Below are 21,556 nucleotides of genomic sequence, written 5' to 3'. Positions count from 1 at the left end.
ATTTCTGTCTGCTTTATCACGATTGGTAAATGGCAGGTACTGGAATTCTGGATATTTGACAGGCCACTACACAAATAACTGGCTTGCCTGAGAGGCCCTAATGCACTGCTAATGAACAATAAATCAACTTTGATTACAAAGTGTCAGGCCAATCAGTTCTCAGTTTGGTTCTATGGCTGCCAAGTTCGGCAGTGCACTCATATCAAAGACAGCGACATGATATGTATTATGAGGGGAGAAAGACACTCTTTTCGAGACAGAATAAGATTTTTGCTATTGTTTTATTTTGCTATTTTAAACTGTTATACATATAGCTTTATACCTTGCTTCTCGGTAATTGGATCAATAAATAAATTGTGTTTGTGAATTCTAAATTACAAAGTGTGTGTACTCGTATCCTGGGATGCACAACTTCTACTACTCCAGCTGTTCTGGACCATCTAGAGCCAGCTGATACATGGATAGGTGCAGCTACAGTTCACCACAGATAGTCTACAAGAGGTTTATTACAGCTCTAGAAAACAGCTATGAAAAACGTTACAATAACACTTCCTCATTACAGAAGCCAGAAAACGTTTTTTTTTGTTTTTTTTTTACAAATAATAAGATTAACAGAGATGTTCTAAATAGTATAACAGCAACAGATCTCACAAATATATCTCTGATGACAAATACTACGTGAAACTCTGCAAATGACAAAACTAAAAATAATAACTAAACAATCAACCACAATAGTACAGGCACTAATTCCACGAAAGCACATGGCATGCTGCATATGCCTGACATGCAGGAAATCTCTTTGCCCTGTAGAATAGCTTAAAATGAATAATATTTCATTGATAAAGCTGTGACATATTCTGTAGCGCTGTATACATGGTTTAAAGGATATAACAACAAAACATGGGCAGAGAGTATCAAACTGACACAGAAGGTTTTGAGAGCTCTTACTGCAAGTTTACAACCTAAAATAATTCTCTATCACCCAAAACACTATTTTCACATGAAACAGGTCACTATAGAATTTAAGTTGTAACTTCTGCAAAGACCGAGCCAGCTGTAAGTCAGAGTGCATACCATGCTCTTACAAGGTTAGAATTCAAACCCCCTCTTCCCTCACCCCTCCCCCCACCCCCCCAAATAAAAAATAAATAAAAAAAAAACATTTTGACGTCTGACACCAACTCCTGAAATCCTTGTACATTTTACATCTAGAGGTCTTCTGAAGCTGCCGGTACACACAAGTAGTAAGTGGCACCCAGGGGTTAAAGGGTTAATAGTATTAAAAAAGGGCTTTTATTTACGCTCAGCTGCTAGCTTACCTCCCACTTTCTAGCAGTTCCCTCCCCTCCATCAAAAGAATTCCTGATACTAGCAGTGAAATTGTGCTGGGATGACACTCAGAATTAGTTCCATTTAGATCTTGTTACAAAAGATTTGACCGCCACGATTCAACGCCAGATTCAGTCACTTCCTTTACGTCACACGAAAAAAAAAAAAAAAAAAAGAAAGTGTAAGAAATAAAAAGATTCAACGATCGGGCGAAAGCACGTCTTTCTAGCACGGAGTAGAAACGAGCTGTGCTTTTTTACCAAGTATGGGGAGCAAGAAGAGAAAAAAAGAAAAAGCATACAGAAATAATGATAAAAAGACCCAACATGGGGTAAAATTTGGGATGAATCCACAGGACACAGCTCCGGCTGTTCACCCCTCAGTCTTTTGATACGGACACACAGACGGATGAGTGAGTGAACAAGCACACAAGGAATTAAACTGCCAAGAGATTGCACACACTAGGCTGTAATATGATTACAGCAGCTGATGGAAATTAAAAGACATGTTTTCGGAAGCAGATGGATTCATTTGCCAGGATTTGTGTAACGGCACATACAATATATACTAGTAAATGCAATCAATGAAAAAGCATGCAGAGTAAACAAAACAAACACACACACAGAAAAAAAAAACATAACAAGAAATTAAATCAACGAAAAGCAATGATAAACATCAACAGATACAAAATCTATTAGAAACATCCGTGGTCCTTTGAAACATGATTCCACCTGTCATTCTGACTGTCCCCCTGAGCCTCAAACAAGTTGGTTAATAAAGATTCTTACCGAAAGCATGCTTTATTCTGTCTAACAAGTACAGTAACTTGGCAAGTTTACAACAAGAAGAGACACACAGATACAAAATACAATCAATCAGATATTGACAAACCTGACAATCTCCATTTAGCAGCCACAAACAGCAGATCTGGGCCAGGAAGCACTATTAAGCTTGGTTAGTAAGAGCCTGGGTTTCCTTGGGTTGAAGACAGATTACATGCGTAAGGGTACTCCTGGGCTGAAAAGATGCAAAAATGCTCAAAACCGACCACGCCTTTCTCAGCCAATCATAACCAGCCTCTAAACATAATCAGCTCAAACACCCGACACAATGGGGGCCTCCTCTTTTACTGACGGCAGGTGAAATAATGCTTTTGTGAAAGGGAAAAGAAATGCATTTGTCTCTAAAGCAACTCCTGCTTAATTGCTGTTAACCCTTTGACCCAACTGTGCATGTGGCTGCTTTGTGGAAAGGAAGGCAAGCAGTACACACTTATCCTTAATCAAATAGGGGGCTGGAGAACATTTTACTGATGGGGGGGGGGGTGGATGGTGAAAGGGCTCTGGAGTGAGGATAACAAACATAGAAGTTTAACCTTTTACAAGAGTAGAAGAGGAGGGAGAAGAAAACGGGTACACAGGTGTATTGTATTTAGAAGGGTAAATATTGATCTGGACATATGTGATTTTTTTTAGCATAACAAGTTTAAAAATAAACAAATAAAAAAAAAAAAAAGATAAACGCGACAAAAACAAACAAGCCTAAAAACAAAAACAATTAACCCTTTGTTTGTCAGATTGGGGGAAATTATAGACGTTTGTGCCATTTAAAACACGTAAGATTTTTTTTTTTAGAAAGTTTTAACCCTTTAAGAGGATCCATGCAATGTGCTGACAAACGAGGATTAAACACGAGATGGCACAACCAGCCATTAACAGGGTAACCGTACTGAATTCGTAAGAAGCCGTTCGCTTCTACCTCTTCACCCCCATTTCTACAACAAAAATCACTCTCTCTGTGATATAATCTCACAATTTCAGAGTTTAGGAGGAGACTGATTCCCCACCTGCAGTTTAGCCTGTTTGTTTGTTCGCAGTTACTGAGCAGAACAGACAACAAAAGCATTTTCAACATGTTTGTGTCGTTTGTTGTTTTTTTTTTTATTTGCAACCAACCTAACAGGAATTTCAACTGAAACTTGTTCTCCATATGCTTTCCTGTTGGGGTTTTGTTGTAAACAAAACAAATGCATATTGTTTGTGTCTATCTGCTGTGCCGCTGTTATCGCTTCTGCTTTCACAACTGTCTGAAAGAGATAACCTTCCCGACTGGCATTCTACTCAAGTGGACAAGATTTTCTTTTTTTTTTTTAATAAAAAAATTTCTTTCACACTTTTTTTTCCCCATCTGTTTCAAATGGCTTATTTAACCCCGTCATTGCTAAGAGTCAACAAACAGATCTAAAGATATTGAGTCGCGTTCATTACATTCCCAGTCCTGGAGATTGAATAATTGTTCAGTGTAGGAAAAGATTCATTTTGCAAGGCTGCCTGGCAGTGAACGTGTTAAAAGCTGTAGCTATTCCTGGGTTGAAATCTATCAGAAAAGACAAGAAAGAGCCCCTCTCAATGAACTAAAAAAAGAAAGGGGAAGTCAAACCCCAGACCAGTGTGATTCAATGTTAAATGGAACAAGACACAGATTGCTGTCCTGCCTAAAGTGCTTTTGTGCCAAATGAATTTATTAATGGGATTTTCTTTTCTTCCAATTTACAAAATGTGCACCCTCACCCCCGTACATACACATCACTATGAATATTTATTAGAGGGAGAAAATCTCTCTCCTACAAGGCTCAAATGTTCAGAGCTCAGGACTTCGATTCTTGGCACCAGAGAGGTTAACGGCAGCTGGAGGTTGGAGAAATCTAAGAAAGCAATTGCAACAGTATATTACTGCCTCAAAGCACTGATTCTGAGATTAGCTGAATGCATCTGATATCAACTGAGAATACAAAATGCTTCTTAGTGGTATGAATCCTTTTCAAAACTTTACTTTTTACAAGCCCTGTGATTTCCAGGGTCCCTACATTGCCTAAAGTGGCCGGCTTTGGTCTTAAAATGAACCTTTGATACACAAAACGTGATTTATACAATATTATCATCAAAAGGTTTGTGTTTAAGTCTCTGTGATGCCAGGATAAGGATCCATGGAACACGTTTGCTGCCTCTCAGTGTTTTTGCAAGGATACACACTGAATCACACAGAATGGGCAGATAACAAGATTTAGAGTCTACTCTCCATCTACTCCAGATGTTGTTGGCTACAACTCCCAGAATCCTCTGCCAGAAAACAGGCGACATAGATTTCTGGGAAATGCAGGTTAAAAACTTCCGGACAGTCACATATGAACACTGATGCTTGTTATTAAGAAAGCAAAAAAAAAAAAAATCAAACAATGGTTAGTTATGGAAATGAAAGGGTATCTTTGTTTTTTTTTAGAAAAAAGTTATGGATTCATGGAATGCACTTCTAGTCAAGAAGCTGGAGGGATAGACTAAAAGAGGTACAGACAACATCCCGAGATATTTATGGTAGATGTCCTGGAATAATTATTCAATCAATAATATTTATAACACATTGATGGGATGAACAGGCATCTTTGCCTGAAAGAGTTAAAGTCATTCTTTTTGTACATAGTTTGTGTATAGTGTCTTTTCAAAGGGCTAGGATTTGTTCTGAAATATCTGTATATGTTAGATAAAATGTATCCTCTGTATTAAATGATTGTGTCAGTCACAAATCCACACCCCTAACACTGCTACAAACTTAGAACAGTAAAAAAAATAATGGTTAATATAATGTGAATCACATGAAAAAGGCTTGCAATCTACTTGTACCTTGTAATCTATTTCTAATAGATGATACAGGGTAATGCTTAACCTCAACCCTGCAGATGTTTGTGAACTACATTTCCCATGGTGCCCATGGTGCCAGTCTTTTTCTAATTACACTTACTTTTTGATGAAAAGTTGCATTAAATCACGTTTCTGAATAAATCTCTCTGGGACATTATATTGTTTTTTTTTTACTGAGTGAACTGAAATCTAAGAAGAGCAAAACAATTTTAACCCTGTGAAGACCAAGATGTGGAAATGAAAAGGCTTGTCAAATCATTTCATGGTGTTCATTGAATATTAGAAACCGTCAATTACGGCACTAACCAATATGCATCAATGAAATGCATCCAATTCCTGAAATCGGAAGTAATACTGAAATTAGAATCGATACATACATAGAATCAGTTTTACTGCTCTCAACAAGTGCTTCAAGCCTTTCTATTGGTTGAAATTCAGTCCTCACTAGGTTTGTGCATTCAGTTTCAGACAATGTGCAATTCATCCTAATTTAGGCCGAACGTCTGTTTGGCCGAATTTTGTATCTCCTAAGTGCTATACGTACTTATAATCAAAAGACTAGTTTGGTGACCGAAGGTGTTTTAATCAGCATTTGGAATCCCTCCCTTAATGCCCAAAAAAAGATGAATGATGAGGAAAAAGAAGATTGATGGGTACGAGCTAGCCACTAAATGTGAAGTGACCAATAGAGGGGAAAATGGAGGAGCAGAAAAAAAGAATCTATAATTTACATTATACATTTTATAAATATATATACTATATACATATTTTTTACTGAGCCTTCTCTTTTTCCCTTTACTGGTTTATTTTTCTCATTTGATCTGAGAACCAAATGGTAGGAAAATGTGCTTATTAGTGTACTGCAAAATACATACATAATGTTTATATTAATATTTCAGTGCCCTTATTGTTTTTTTCTATATCGTTTTCCCAAATATTTTTCATAGACTATATTCAAATAAGGTGAACCGTCATGAACGAGTGTCGGGTCCCAAACAAAATTTCATTTTTGGAAAAAATAGCCGAACTATATTTTTCCACTGTGCAAAGCCTGTTGCCAATAGAATAATGTAAGTAGAATTTTTCCAGACAATATCTATAGAGTGCAATGTTGTAATCTCCAAAATCTGAGGAGCTGTTTGTGGTTTGTCAAGATCTGACCAACAGGAAATCTCTGATGATGGGAATGTCAGTGACAAAAAAATAAAAATAACAAAAGTTGGAGAAGAAAATGTTTCTATCAGTGTGGAGTACATCATTTTGACAGAAATCTGTGCTTGATGGGCTTGTCTGGCACTTAGAGTTATTTATTTAGAGAAACTGTCTCTTTAAAACCAATTCTGTGCTATTTTGAGTTCTTAACTAAAAGCCCCACTTTCTCAAAACCAGATACAGATTCTTGTACATAACATCTCATTGTAATAATGTCTTGTTCCCTCTTACATAACTACTTTGTAGTTGTTCACACAGAACTAAATGAAATGTCTGTGGTTTAAGAACACACATTTTATCTGCTCCAGACAGCTCATTAAGCTACAGAGAAAACAACATATTTCATTTTTAAGGATGAAATTTAGTAAAGAGGATGACGCTAGTGTCCTATAAAGAACAAACAAGAGAAAAACTACAAATGTATTATAAAGCGATGTTTTACCAGGGCATAATGTATTATTGCAGGAGTCATTTCACATATGCTGTTTCTGCCCCCCGACTATCTACCCTACTCCCCAAAAGAGAGGTGCAAGTCTACCCTTTGAAGAGTGATTAGGAAAATGACAAAAGTACAGAGCTATGATCAAAAAATACAGCTGAAAGTATATTCGTATACAACAAATCAAGTAGCAAATACCAATATATTACATGGCTGACCGCAAAATATTACTCAAAGAACTTTGTTTTTCAAGGATTTCCATTTAGTCCTGCACAGTAACCAACGCTAAAAAGTGTTGCTGAATATGCGGTTATAAATAACATGAGAACACGTCTACAAATAGCCAGTTTGCGGCTTACATCCCCATTTGTAAGTTAACTTGGTAAAATCATGTGTATTATACATGGACACAAACACAATTTTTTTTTTAGATCATAAAACACAAATAGATAAATCCCTGAATTATTTTGGAGAGAGCGGGAACTGTCTTAAGACCTTTCCCATTGTGTGCGACACAATTTGTGACATAAAGAGATAGCATAGATTTCAGTCAGTCCCAGTCGCTTTGAGATGTCACCAAGGTCTCTCGGAGTGACCCATCCCCCCATGCAAAACATCTGCTGTGATTCATTAACATATTAATGCTTCAAGATCCTGCGCAGGCCGAACACTGGGCTTAAATTAGTGCTTACCGGCTGATAAAGACCAGCGTACATGCTAATTTTGTCCTCTCAGAAGTGTTCCTTTGAAAATGTGCATTATACTTACATCCACAGCAAAAGGAGCTTTTTCCTTTTGGCCATTTTTATCAATGGTCAGAGCTTGGCAAAGCAAAAAGCAAAAAAGAAAAAAGACACCCTTAGAAACAAAGAAGATCTGCAAATTAAATCAAATCTTCTGTTTATGGTTATTTAACCTTACACACGCGAAGGTGGAATATATTTAATTTTTTTTTTCTTTTGCTGCGGAGTTAAGGCTCTTGATAATTACAATTCAAAAACATGGTGGAAAATGATTGAAATCATTAATCAGAGTCCTACTGAACAAATTAGCATGTGGTGTTCGAGAGCCCGTTTAATGTCGCAATGCACTATGGAGCAATCTTACAGGTCCCAGATGCAACAAGAACACACTAAAGAACAAAGAGACGCAGTTTTAATCAGTTTGTATCTGCCCAGAGTATTCAGAGTTCACCACGAATAAGATATGTTTGTTTTCCTATTTTTTTATTTTTTTTTTAAGGATTTTCTATGAGACTTCTAATATTTCCTTAATTACATCACAAAAAAATCCCCACTAATTCCAGTGCTGTGGCTATGTTCAAATCTGTTTAGTGTGTAAGCTCTAAAGTGGTATTATATCTTCTCTGAATAGTTTTATATACTTACTGCACTAACAAGAAAATAAATGTTGGAGAAATGACTAGGGAATGGATATTTTTTGGGGAATTGCAATTTGGCTATTTCAGCTTAAACTTTGTATTTCCCTATTCAATTCTCCCCAATTTCCAGTTTAGTGACAAAATCCCATTGTTTTACAGAAAGTAACGTCAACCTTAGCATGCAATGTTTCCATATAGGTGCTATAGGTGTATATAAGTTCATGTATGTACCTCTACATCAAAGGATGCATTCACTAAACAGTCACTTACAAAATCTAGCCTAAAACAGCCATGTTGGACACAATGGATGGGAGCACTATCCAAATTCTACTACTTTATCCTCATTTTCTACAAACAGGGTTATCGACACATCGTAACTTGCAGGTAATCGTAAACCCCACTGGGTTCAAGTGCCCGTCATCAATGGTGACCCCTACTGGGTTCAAGTGCCCGTCATCAATGGTGACCCTTGGCACACAAATAGTTAAACTGGATCACGCAAGTGACAAAATACGCCACAAACGTAATCATAAACCTAAATGCGTCAATATGTGATTTGTAAATATAATGCACGGTATCAATTAAAAATAAATAAATAAAAAGGAAGAACGTAATGCATTGCGAAACAGAGAGACTGAGACAGCCATAACTCTTTTCTATTGCCTGCTTTTACTCTGCTCGAGCAGAGCCAGCGTGTCTTCTGAAACGCCGAGCAGACAATCTGCATGTGAGAGGGTAAACCCAGGCTCAGATCCTCTATTACAGTTGGGTATCTTCCAGGGTTTTTAACTGACTATCCCTGGAAAGTACTTTGGCATCAGTTCAATAAAACACCTTCTCCACTGGAATATGCCCTCTGTTCTTATTTCAATAGCCCCAGAGGATTTTTATGGTATATATAGAAAGCTAACTTGCAGGTTCACGTTATCCCAAGTCATTTAAACAAATACACCAGGCATTCCTCATTTAACCTTCACACACTCACTGTTCTGACACACTAACTCCTTTAACCTTCATACGCTCACTGTTCTAGACAACACACCTACTAGCTCTAACCTCCAAACACTCATTGCTCTAACATACCTTTAACCAACACTCACCTCTGTTACTCAATTCTAACAATCATACACTCAGTCTTCTAAAATTGACAGACTCCCTCTGAAGAACACTTATCTCTAACGTAGAAACCTACCACCAGTGATGTGACACAGGATGTTGAGAGAGCTGCTGAACGAATGCTAGTATGTTAATTTAAAGCTATACATGTAACCGGCTGCATGGACCATCTAATTATGCTGGGAGCCTGCATGTACCATCAGCTCTTGTCCCATTTGTTTAATAGAATACGGTGCATGTGTTGTAAGACCTGTGCTTTAGAAAATCTAGGGGTTGTGTGGCAAGGCTTGGTGATTCATTTTCTGTATTTAAAAAAAAATAAATGCATTTGGGGCTCATGCAAAAAAAACATGCAACATGCAGATCATTTGCTGGGAGTGCCCATTTACTCTTCCAAAACAAGAATGCTTGTTTAATCACCCAAGAAAAGATTACATTTATCTTTATTATTTCATAGTCTACAGTTCTTTAGTAAGTAAACAAAACTTACCAATAAGCTTGATAAAACTGGTTACGCAAACAGGAAGAGGGGGTGACACCCAAATGAGATAACTGTCTTAAGGCTCTAATCTTATGAATAAGAGAACAGTATCTCTATGTAAATATATTTGATTCATGGCACTACCAACATATTAACTGCTTCATATATCTTTTCTTCTGTAAATTCATTTTATTTTTTTAATTTATTTTTTTTAAACGTGTGCCACCACGTTAACACCCAAAAGTAGTCATCTACTATTTCCTGCTCTGTATGGGCATCTTCTGTTTACAAGCTTTTTTATTTTTTTATTGTGTTTTATTGTTTTTTTTCTCTGTTGCTTGTGAGACATTTTGTGGTTTAGCAACCAGTCAAAACAGGATATCTTTATATCACAAAATGTATGGCTTAATGTGTAAAAACTGAGCAGATTGCTTTCACGGTGCTGATTTTGGGCGAGGTAATTCAGAAGAAAAAAAAAATCACTAGAATCAGACAAAAAGAGAAACTGCTATGTTTACATATGGGTTAATCCAGCCTTTAGTGGCTGTCTCATTGACAGCCGCTAGAGGCGCTTCCGCGCTTCTCACTGTGATTTTCACAGTGAGAAGACGCCAGCGTCCATAGGAAAGCATTGAGCCGCGCACGTATTCAGCCAGTCCATAGAAAAGCATTCTCAATGCTTTCCTATGGACGCTGGCGTCTTCTCACTGTGAAAATCACAGTGAGAAGCGCGGAAGCGCCTCTAGCGGCTGTCAATGAGACAGCCACTAGAGGCTGGATTAACCCATTTGTAAACATTGCAGTTTCTCTGAAACTGCAATATTTACAGCAAGCAGGGTTAACCCTAGATGGACCTGGCACCCAGATGGACATCACACAATACTAGAGCGCAGCCAGCAGGGGGCAGTGCTTAGACCTCCTGAAAACTAACTGCAGTTGGACTGTATCTGCATGACAGTGGCTGTTCTCCTGGTTCCCAGCAGACAGGACATAGCGAGGAGGAATTTAACAGGCAGAGTAGGAGCCCCCATCAGGCATTCGCCTGTAGGCAGGTGCCTAGTGCCTACTCTGCTAATTGGAAATCCAGCCCTGGCTAAGCTAACACTCGACTCTGCCATCTTGAAGGCCACAATGTTGAACATGTTACGCAACTTACAAACTTAGCATCCAGACTTTTGATTCTGTGTATAAAGAAGAAAAATGTGAACAGATAGGAAATACTCAATAACGTAAAATTTCAGATTAAAACAACATGATCCCCATTTCTAACCAATCTATAAAAATAATCCAATATGCCTCCGCATAGCAATCTTAGACTTGTGGGATAACCAATTGTATTAAAATAAACAAATACATAAAAAAAGAGAACATGTGGAAACATACTCTCAAAAAACTAAAATAAAGCTGTTTTCTTTTTTTTTTCTGATACCCCATTTGTCCTATTTTATGGAAGGTCTATTTTGCAGACCTAGGAAACAAAATAACAGAACCTCCTGCAATGTGGAAAAGTGCTTCCAAGCAATTTCTTTATCTAGCAGTTTTACTGTATTCAATTTTCGTCTAACAAGTCTTTGTATGAGTTACGTTGAGTAGATCTGACCATTCTAACTGTTCAGTTTATATTTAAACAGAACCATTGATTCTTACAGCATTTAAAAAAAAAAACTGTTTAGTTAAACCATTAACTGAAAATATACCATCTCTAAAATTATCGACCCCCCATGGGTCATAGCCAACGATTTTATGTTTTTTTTTTAAAAAGCATTTGCGTAACCAAAAATCAATTTGTTTCTTTCAGCCCTGAAATGCTATTTATTCTTTCAAACTTGATGCAAACACAAAAAAAGCAAATCAATATTTACTATATTGAAAAGAGATTAAGGTGACAAGACATCTAAGACATATTTGAAATACAAGCCCACTCAAATGAACTGCATACACATATAATGCTTCTGAATATCAGCAGTTATAGAACACTGTATCCTGGGTTCTATGATCCCTTTATATATGCATTCATTTAGGATTCAAGGAGAGGTGAGCTACAGGCCTAAGGGAGCTATTCACTAAGTAGTGATGTAATCAGCTGGAAAAAGTGTCTATGGTGGCTTTGCGTTTGTAAGTCAGCTTTCATCCCACTGTTACTTGCAGTACGGCTATTTTTACCTTGAATTTGTAATTAACTTTGGTTTACTAACCAAAGCTGTACATATTTATTAACTTTAGTTTAAAATGTTTATATTTAAATCTTTCTGAGAGGCAATAAAAAACCTCTGTGCTTTCTAAAAAAAAAAACTAGTTAATGGATCCTGATACCAATAAAAAATATGAACAGAATTGTATTAAATGAACAAATAATTAAACAACATTTAAATAAATAATAACAGATATACTTCTATAGGAATTGGAATTCCTACAAAACAAATCATTTCATGTGACAGCTGTTTATGGATTCTGTATGCCCCACTGCCTTGCCTGAATAAAAGGAAAAAAACAAAACTATATTATAATGTATCAAATCAATAATTTAATAAAGCCTGGACCCTATCGTCAAATTCTGTAATTTTGGCCAAATAGCGACACTGAATTTTGTCCAAATAGGGACAATGATTTTTTTTCAAAAATTGATAAATGTAATATGAAAAAAAGAAGTTTCAGTCTTTATCTATATCTGAATAGGGGTCGGACCACAGGCACCGGGAGAACCCAATAACTTTGGAAACCATTTGAAAGTGAGTTTGCTCTTACCCATTGGACAGCGTCATGTGACTCTTGGTACCATAACCACTACAGAGTGTCACAGACTGCCCCTTTAACGATAAAACTAATTTGAAGTATATACATTTCTACAGGTTAGGAGGCAAGTTAATGCCATCTTCGTAAGCAACATACCAGTGTACAGAAGGGAAGGGAACGCATGAATAGGATGTTGCACACTGTTTGAACACAGTGCAAGCCAAGTGGCAGTCACCGTCTGCTTAGCGTCCTCAGGGTATTACCTGCCAGTTCTGCTCCTAACGAAACACTTCAACTTACCAATACAGTGTAGTGATTTAAAGGGACTAGAATGTCCCTTTACAATGGTGCTTATGCAATATATAAGACAGGCACACACATATATAAAAATAACACACATATATAGCTATACTGTATAAACTCCAAGATGTATATTTTTCCAATTAGTATCAGTTTAAACATCTGTTAGACTGCAGTTAACATTCGTTATTTCAGCAAAGTACATTTTGATTTTGTTTTCTGGAAAAAAGAAAGCCACGGTCTGTATAATAGCTCATATACATTTTGTTTTTCTTTCATTAATCTTAGAATTTTCACAAGTCTGATGAAGCCACTTTTAATCAACAAATCCCCCTTGTTTTTGTTTCTTAGTTGACCCCTTACCCCCACCTCTTTATTTGAATAGTGTGGGGCTCCACTATAAAGCTACCACCTCTTCTATTTCTGGAGTGAGACAAAATAACATAAGACAAAAATCTATTCACTAAACAGCAAAGTTCTGGGTTGTGAGAAACAATTAGCAGAATTTAAGCCATAAAAGATCAGTTTAAAAATTCTTAAAATTTAGATAAATTGAGAGATTGTTTCCAAGAGGTCCGAGGTTTCGCAGGTTTTGAAAGTTCATTGTCTACTCTGTAATGATTACACCCCAGTCGTTCTGTTTAAGACAACATAATGTTACCCCCCGTCCCCCCAGCATTCATGCACTCACAGTGCTAAATATATAAAAAAACAAAAACTGGTAAAACAACATAGTAAAACGCAATCATCTTACTTGACTCATTTTGTTTTACCAGGGGGTATATTTACTAAATAGTGGCTTGGGATATAATAACAACCACATTGCAAAATGAAGACCATTAAAGCTGCAATGCAAAAATGAACATTGGATTTTTTAATAAAAAATTATAGATTGACAATTTACTCTTGTCAGTTTGCCACAATGATTTGTTTAGCGACTAAATCCATCATTAGCAAAACAAACAAACAAACAAACAAAATAAAACACAAGTATGGTACATATCAGTAATAATGTTATACAAAGCACAGGCTATGAAAACATTTAATTAGTGTAGTCCCCTTGTTAACTTGAATGACTGCATACAATTCATAAGCTACAGCAGTAAGTCAAACTTCATAGCAATAGTGTGCAGCACTTGCGTTCAGCATCTCCACCCTCTGCATGGAGACGCTGCATGTTCCCCACAGAGATTGATTCAATGCATCTCTAGGAGGAGATACTGTTTGGCGCAGTGTGGCTGTTTGCTGCGCATGCACAATAGCCCCATAGTGCTTTCCTATGGGGAAGCATTGTATTGGCTGAGATAATCAAAATTATCCCCAGGCGGGGAGAGGCACGGCGACACAGGCGCGGTGTGGGATAACAGGTATGTTTTAAACCTTTAATCTTCACAGAGATCAGGGCCAGGAGACCTAAACTGTGCATTTTAATGTCAAGAATACAATTTTACAATACATTTTTAAAATTTACTGGTATATATGTTATAGGCCTGGACCGTATTTTGCATATATCAGACGAACCCGGAAGCGAGCGAGTGATTGGATGATCTCCCGGGCGCGCCAAACCGGATGGATTGAAAAGAGCAACCGGCATCATATGGAAGACTGTATCTGCACACAGAAGGACGCTTTTGCCCCTGAGGAAGTTCAAGGACGTTTGAACGAAACGCGTAGGGCTTATTAATAGTGTTAGAGTTTTATTGTCTATATTAGGCTGTTTTATTTTATTTAGTTTTTTACTATTTCGACTGGTTTAAGTTGATCCTGCAAGTTACCCTGTGCTCCTGAGACCGGCCGATTTCATATGCCTACTTGCCACTACAACATTGTAAGTGTGCCTTATCATTAAAGTATAACTTTTTACTAAGATACTCTGCACTATTTTGTTTTTTTATTCCCTTCCATGTACCATATGATGACTTACTTATCCTGAGACATCCATCACTCTATGAGATATGCCTACAATCAATTTTGGTTTGTGAGTGTGAATCATTATATATACTTCCACTCTTGTTTATAAATTTACAGTATTACGCTATGTTTGTTCCTGTTATTATTGTATTGTAGATCCATAGTTTTTTCCATATATATTGAGGACCTGGAGGAGTCCTTATCTGCTGTACATTTAGTTCAAGGGTAATTAATTCTACTGTCCACTATTGCCCACTAAGAGTGTGTTCTATCCACTAGGGGGTGAATCTACGTTTTCTATTTGGTTATATATCAGGCAGAGATGAGGAAAACCGAGCTAATTATCAGTTCTTTTCTTTTTTTCTCTATTTTGTAAAGGCTTTCAGCCCCAAAAGCACATTAATGTAATTTTAATGGCGAGGTAACAGCTAGTGAAAATCTTGTAACTGCACCAAATGCCGGACTCCACTCTGACAGCATATTCTTGCTATTTATGAAGTGGGTACATATACTGCAACACTGTACGATTGGTAAAAGAAGCAAAGATAATTTTGAAAAACAGGTTTGACGTACAGAAACAAGAGGTGATGAGTTCGGCCATCAAACAAGTTTTAAATGTAGGGGAGGTGAAAGAATAAAAATGTTAAACCTGGAGTTGATTGCTAGGTGTTCTGACAGTATGCAGTAAACAAAAACATTATGTTTGCAAAGTGAAGGTTGAACAAGGTTAATGAAGACAATGGAAGACAACCTATTTTTTTATTTCTTGACATCTGCTTTTTTATGTATTTTTTTTGTTTAATTATTTCTTTTTAATAGTGATCTTGGGTGCACAGGAGAGTGAGTCACTATTAGAGCCCTTATTGAAGGAGCAAGTAAGTAAGATTTTAATATTACATACAACAATTTTTACAATCACAGTTTACATGACTTCTATGTTGCCATGCAAGCAGTAGTTAATATATTTCCCTTAAAAAAAACTGAATTTTAGGGATTCAGAGAACGGTATTATTGGATAGTCATAATTGAAACAATGTATCATGACAATTTCCCTTTAAAGAAATGTTGTGCTGCGTGCACTGCAGAACCACCTAAGTACACATTTTCTGTACATCCTAGAAAGCTAATTTGGTGTACATTTAATATATAATCCAAATCATAATGTCCAGATTAAATTGTTTTGCTTTTGCTGTAGGAGCCCATGTCATCCACACGTTCATACATGACAGGTCCATTTTGAAAGCTTCAGGCTGTGGTTTCACACAATAATTTCCATTCCATTTAGTATGTTAGTCACTCCAGTTATAAAATGATGTGTATTATGTATAATTGATACCCAAATAATGCAATTATGACCGTGCATTGGGTTTGTTGTTCAAAAACAGTAGAAGGGGACAGGTTGGACATCTCCCATGATAGAACCAAGACTTGTATTTACTTCATTGGCCCATGATGAAATGAGAGGGAGAGAGTTAAGGCCTTATTTCCACTTTTCAACATTTTCACATTTGATTTGCAAATCTCAGGAAACACATGCCTGGCTTGGCTGTTTTGTGAGAAACCATGTTCCTACTTCGGCAGAGTTACCGCACATAAGGCAAAAAGTACCACTTTTACTCAAATTTCATAATGAAAATGTTGAAACATTTTCAACGATATTGCCTCCTACTGGCGCCTATTGAAGGGTATTATGAGTCAAGCAGGAGATTTTATTTCCAACTGAGATATTACAGACCCTAAATTTGGTCAATTTGTCTATTCACAAAAACGGAATATTGAATAAATGCCTTGGCTCCAAAGGCTGTGCTGAATTTATCCCAAATGGCACGTGCACCAATTTAAATTCCAGGGGAACAAGTGAACATGACAAGTGCCTGGTACATACGAATTATACCAAAACAAAATCAGACAGACTGGGAATAGCTTGCAAAGTTGACTTCATTGCGACTGAATTTGTCCAATCTGTTTCTAATACACGCAGAACACATCATTTTTTACAACATGACAAGGAAAACAAACTTAATAAAAGTTCCTGATCTTCTGTTACTCAAGCACACTAGATCATGATATGTTTATAATTTTTGGCCCATGATATCACACTAAAGCAACAACAGCTAAGCAATACAAAACCAGTTACTAGGTATGACATCACCTTGTCTTTGCCCTAATTGTGATCGGACATAATATTTTGGGACTACGATATATTCCCTTTAGTAAGCATACTGCAATATTTATATAAGGTGACTGAGTAATGAAAGTTAGAAACTTTTTAAGTTTCTGGCAAAAATAACTTATCTTAGCAATTGCGTGGTGGGCCAGGATGCCAGAGCTGCTCAGAAAATTATGGGACATTATTAACAGTGAGGGGAAGCTCCCAAAACCTGTGAATTCCATCGACAAAGAAATACGTACTGTAGAATCCAGAAGAAGGTCAATGTTTTGCTGTCTGCTTTTTATAATTCAAAGAGTTGAACAATTATTTGGAATTTACGCATGCTTAAAAACAATCCTAGGAATCTTAAAGTGTCTCTGCCACTTGTTTATGAAGTGTTCATAAGAACTGTTTAGGAGTTTCACTGAGATTCCAACGCAGCTAAACGTTACCATTAGTCAAAGTAGGGACTACTTGTCTTATTTATATCTCCTACGTTTGACAAAGCTTGACAACAGGTGGAGTTTCATCAAGCCCTCAGTCATCACCAGTAACAGCTGAGGGGTGAAAAGGCTTTAGCTATATAGGATCAAGTGGTCTTCTGGGATCCACCATAGACGTCAGCGTTGTACTCTCACACACAGGGCCGGCGCCACCTGTAAGGCGACCAAGGCAGCCGCCTAGGGTGCAACTTACCAGGGGGCGCCGGATCCCTGCACCCGGTGTCGCTCCTCATGCTGCGCCGCCTGAACGCTCTTGCAAGCCTCAGGCGGCGCAGCACTGCAGCATGGAGGGCGGCCGGGTTTCAGTGACCGGCAGGAGGGAAGCGCAGAGCGCTCCCTCCTGCCGGTTTCTCCATGTAGCGTGGCCGGGCGGCGCGGAACGCGGGACAGGAACCTTTGTTTCCTGTACCCGGCCGCCGGCGGAATGACAGGAAGTGCTCACTCAGTGAGCGCTTCCCTTCAGTCCGCCGGCGGCCGGGTACAGGAAACAAAGGTTCCTGTCCCGCGTTCCGCGCCGCCCGGCCACGCTACAAAGGCAGGAGGGGAGGGTAAGGACCACTAGGGGTGGGAGGGAGGGGGGGAAAAGGACCACTAGGGGTGGGAGGGAGGGGGGGAGGGGGGAAAAGGACCACTAGGGGTGGGGGGGAGGGGGGGAAGGACCACTAGGGGGGGATAAGGATCACTAGGGGTGGGGGGGAGGGGGGGAAGGACCACTAGGGTGGGGGGGAGGGGGGTGGAAAGAACCACTAGGGGTGGGGGGGAGGGGGGTGGAAAGGACCACTAGGGGTGGGGGGAGGGGGGGGAAGGACCACTAGGTGTGGGAGGGAGGGGGGGAAAAGGACCACTAGGGGTGGGGGGATAAGGACCACTAGGGGTGGGGGGGATAAGGACCACTAGGGGTGGGGGGGATAAGGATCACTAGGGGGGAGAGAGGGGGTATAAGGACCACTAGGGGAGGAGGGGGGATAAGGACCACTAAGGGGGGGGGTAAGGACCACTAAGGGGGGGTGGTAAGGACCACTAAGGGGGGGTGGTAAGGACCACAAGGGGAGGGGGGAGGAAGGTAAGGACCACTAGGGGAGGGAAAGGTAAGGACCACTAGGGGAGGGGGGAGTAAGGACCACTAGGGCAGGGGAAGGTAAGGACCACAAGGGGAGTGGAGGGGGGAGTAAGGACCACTAGGGGAGGGGGGTGAAGGAACACAGGGGGAATGGGGGTGGGGAGGTAAGGACCACTGAGGGAGGAGGAGGGGAGGTCCACTAGGGGTTTGGGAGAGAGAGGACCACTAAGGGGGGGAGGGGGAGGACCACTAAGGGGGGGAGGTGGGAGTGAGAAGACCACCAAGGGGGAACTGCAGAGAGACAGGGGGCCAAGGGAGAGCACTAAGGGACAGAAGGGGAGAACATGGAGGGACAGAAGGGAAGGGGAAATCAATAATTGACCGGAGGGGAGAGCACTATGAATTTTAAAAATAAATAAATAAAGCGCTGCTCCCCTCTCAGTCCCTATCCTACCCCACAAACCCTCTCTTTTACACTACACACATACACAATGCATCCCCCCCACATACACACACACACACAGAAACATACAATGCATTCCTACTCACACACAGACACACCCGAAACACACAATGCATCCCTTACGTTCACACAAACACTCATTCTCTTAGACACAGAAACTACATTACATACACAGGAACAAACTTTGCACCCCTTACACACACACACACACACACAGAAACATACAATGCATTCCTTATACTCAAACACACACTGCATCCCCTATAAACACACTACATCCCTTACACAAATTGCACACATAAAACACCCCCAACTCATGGATGGGCCATGTAGGTGGATTTATGGGTGGGCATTGTAGGCATACTCACGGTCAAGCTCTGGGGGCCCAGACCTTCAGCTGTGTATGGGGCCCTAAAAAATGGAGCTGCTTCCTGTTCGTTAATTGTTGTGAGCACTGTTAAAAACAGTCTCCAGAGAGCCTCTTCTACACCAGACCTGTGGAGCCAGACTGAGCCTATCATCAGCCTCTTGTCCTCATCTGGTGGTAAGTAGGCAATCCAATATATTATTAGTGGCACTAATTTCTAATTTACCTCACATTAAATGGATACTATAGTCACCAGAAGCACTACAGCATAATGTAGTGGTTCTGGTGTCTATAACCTGTGCCTGTAGGCTTTTTAATGTAAACACACTGTCTTTTCAGATAAAAGACACTTTGTGAAGACTGGCGTTGGCCCATATGGCATAGCATATGGGCGGGGCATTGTGATGTCACATGGGGGGTGAGGGGGGGCGGCAAAAATTTTTTTTGCCTAGGGCGGCAAAAATCCTTGCACCGGCCCTGCTCACACATGCGCGAGAGTACAGCACTGATGTTGGCTCCTGGCAGATGAAACACCAGGACCTGAAAAGGACCAGCAGATAGATGATGGCAGCGTCCAAGAGGGACAGGCTCATGTAAGTAAAACTCACTCTTTCCTGCTTCCAGCAGTCACCTCACTGCAGGCAGCAAAGTCATCGACAGGGATTTTGCAAAATAAGACAAAATGTAACATAAAACCTTTACTTAACTAACAAAGAAGAAAACAGATAGGGCTATTGTAACACCAACCATGCAGCTCTCAATACCAGGTAAAACCAACCAACATAAAACGAGAATACTACATGTCTTCACAATTGTGCAACATTAATGGGTTGCTTTAATTTGCAGAATAAGTTAACTCAATTCTACTGTTTTCCGATGACTTACTGTATATGGTAAAAAGTCAGGTTTTCTTAGAAATATCTCTCTTGGTTTCAATTATATATTTTCCAAAGGGGCATGCATACGATGCTTACTAACACACATGTAAAAGTCTGACTGTATATTCTATTAAAAGTTATAAAAATGTGTCTAGGAGTGCAATCCATTTCTATTGTTTCAGTTTATTTGATGTAAACCTTTGCACAATCTTTTTTTTTCTGACTTTTAATGGATGTGCCTTAAAACACTAATTTTACCATTTCTAGCTTTACCACGTAGGAGTTAACAGTCTCCAAGTTTCCATATCTGAGTTTGGGACCTTGAACACAGCTATCCTTCAAAGTACTGAAATGCCAAAAACAAGCTTGAGTAATGAAGGGGGCCTTAAATTCAGTTGCAATTGAAGATCCGAATGTGCAAAACACAAAAGTTGCCAAACGACTGCACACACAACAGTATCCTATAAATGTACATTACATCTAGACACTTTTTTCTAAGCATCTTAGTTGTATAGCATCGCTACCTCCTCGTGCCTCCTGTCTGCTGGTATTGCTGGCTGGGCATTGTGCCAGTGGCACAGGACTGCCCCTCATAGGCACTTCTGTTTCAATTGCGTTTGCACCAACTGCTGTTATTATAGGCATCAGGAAATTTTCTAAGCACTGGACCTGCTCCAATGCTGTGCTCTAATGAGATGCAGACTGGAGTACTTTGGTGCACGCATGTCAAGCAAGTGTCATGGCTCTATACAAAGCAAAGAAGGGAAGAAATAAAAAAAATAAAAAATAAAAAACAGTAGTTCGAAAATGCTCTGCCTTCTCAAATTGACAGAATATCGACCTCTGCACTTCATCAGAAATTCCTGTAGACTTACAAAATAAAGGAGTTTGCTTTTATCACCCACAGTGCACCGCATATGGAAAAATGGAAAACACTACATCACTTGACCTCGACATGCCCCCTTTTCAACCACAGATGAAAATTATGTATAAAACTACTAAATCAATTTAACATGTATAAAAAAAATACACGGAATAAAGGTTCTCATTAGTAGACCAACATGTGGCGCAGGATTTTTGAAAGGGGGGGGGGGGGTAAATTAATAGGGATTATTTTGCAATATAATTTTCCATGGAATTGTGAAAGGTGCAGCTTTTAAAATTGGGGAGTGTGTTATTTTCTAAAATGTCTTGGTAGGCAGTAACTTGTTCAAACAATGAAACAATGTCTAGGTTTAATTCAAACGGATATAAATTTGCCAAGACTTTTCAGATTATCAAGAGCAAAATTTAGAAAAATAATAATAATTTAGAAAAATTGCAAATCGCAATTCCCCCTGCATACATGTCATTGGTTATTTATACACTATTTTAACTTTGGCTAACAGGTAGACATAGAATTTTCCATCGTCAGCAGCAAATTACATTCTATTTTATTTATTAAAACCAATTGTTTCCATAAATGTTCCTCTTCTTTTCCACAAGCAAAACTAGGTGGTAGAGCAGAAGATGAAAACTGGACAGGTTAAAGAAAAG

General features: G+C 39.0%; 1 protein-coding gene across 7 annotated transcripts in view; it reads right to left on the bottom strand.

Moving 5' to 3' along the window:
- The window catches only part of FOXP1 (forkhead box P1), a 691,275-nt gene that overhangs the window by 103,609 nt on the left and 566,110 nt on the right, over window positions 1-21,556 (bottom strand). Inside the window, exon 1 of one of the 7 annotated variants that reach the window (XM_063426770.1) lies at window positions 2,221-2,333. The exons of the other annotated variants lie outside the window; for them this stretch is intronic. The gene's annotated coding sequence lies outside the window, so the exon portion shown is untranslated. Of the gene's footprint in view, window positions 1-2,220; window positions 2,334-21,556 lie in introns of those variants that run through there. 7 annotated transcript variants of the gene reach the window in all.

This window comes from Pelobates fuscus, chromosome 7, assembly GCF_036172605.1.
Source record: "Pelobates fuscus isolate aPelFus1 chromosome 7, aPelFus1.pri, whole genome shotgun sequence".
NCBI classification, from domain to species: Eukaryota; Metazoa; Chordata; class Amphibia; order Anura; family Pelobatidae; genus Pelobates; species Pelobates fuscus.
The sequence above is the reverse complement of the archived record's forward strand: the minus strand, read 5'-3'. Positions and strand labels throughout refer to the sequence as shown.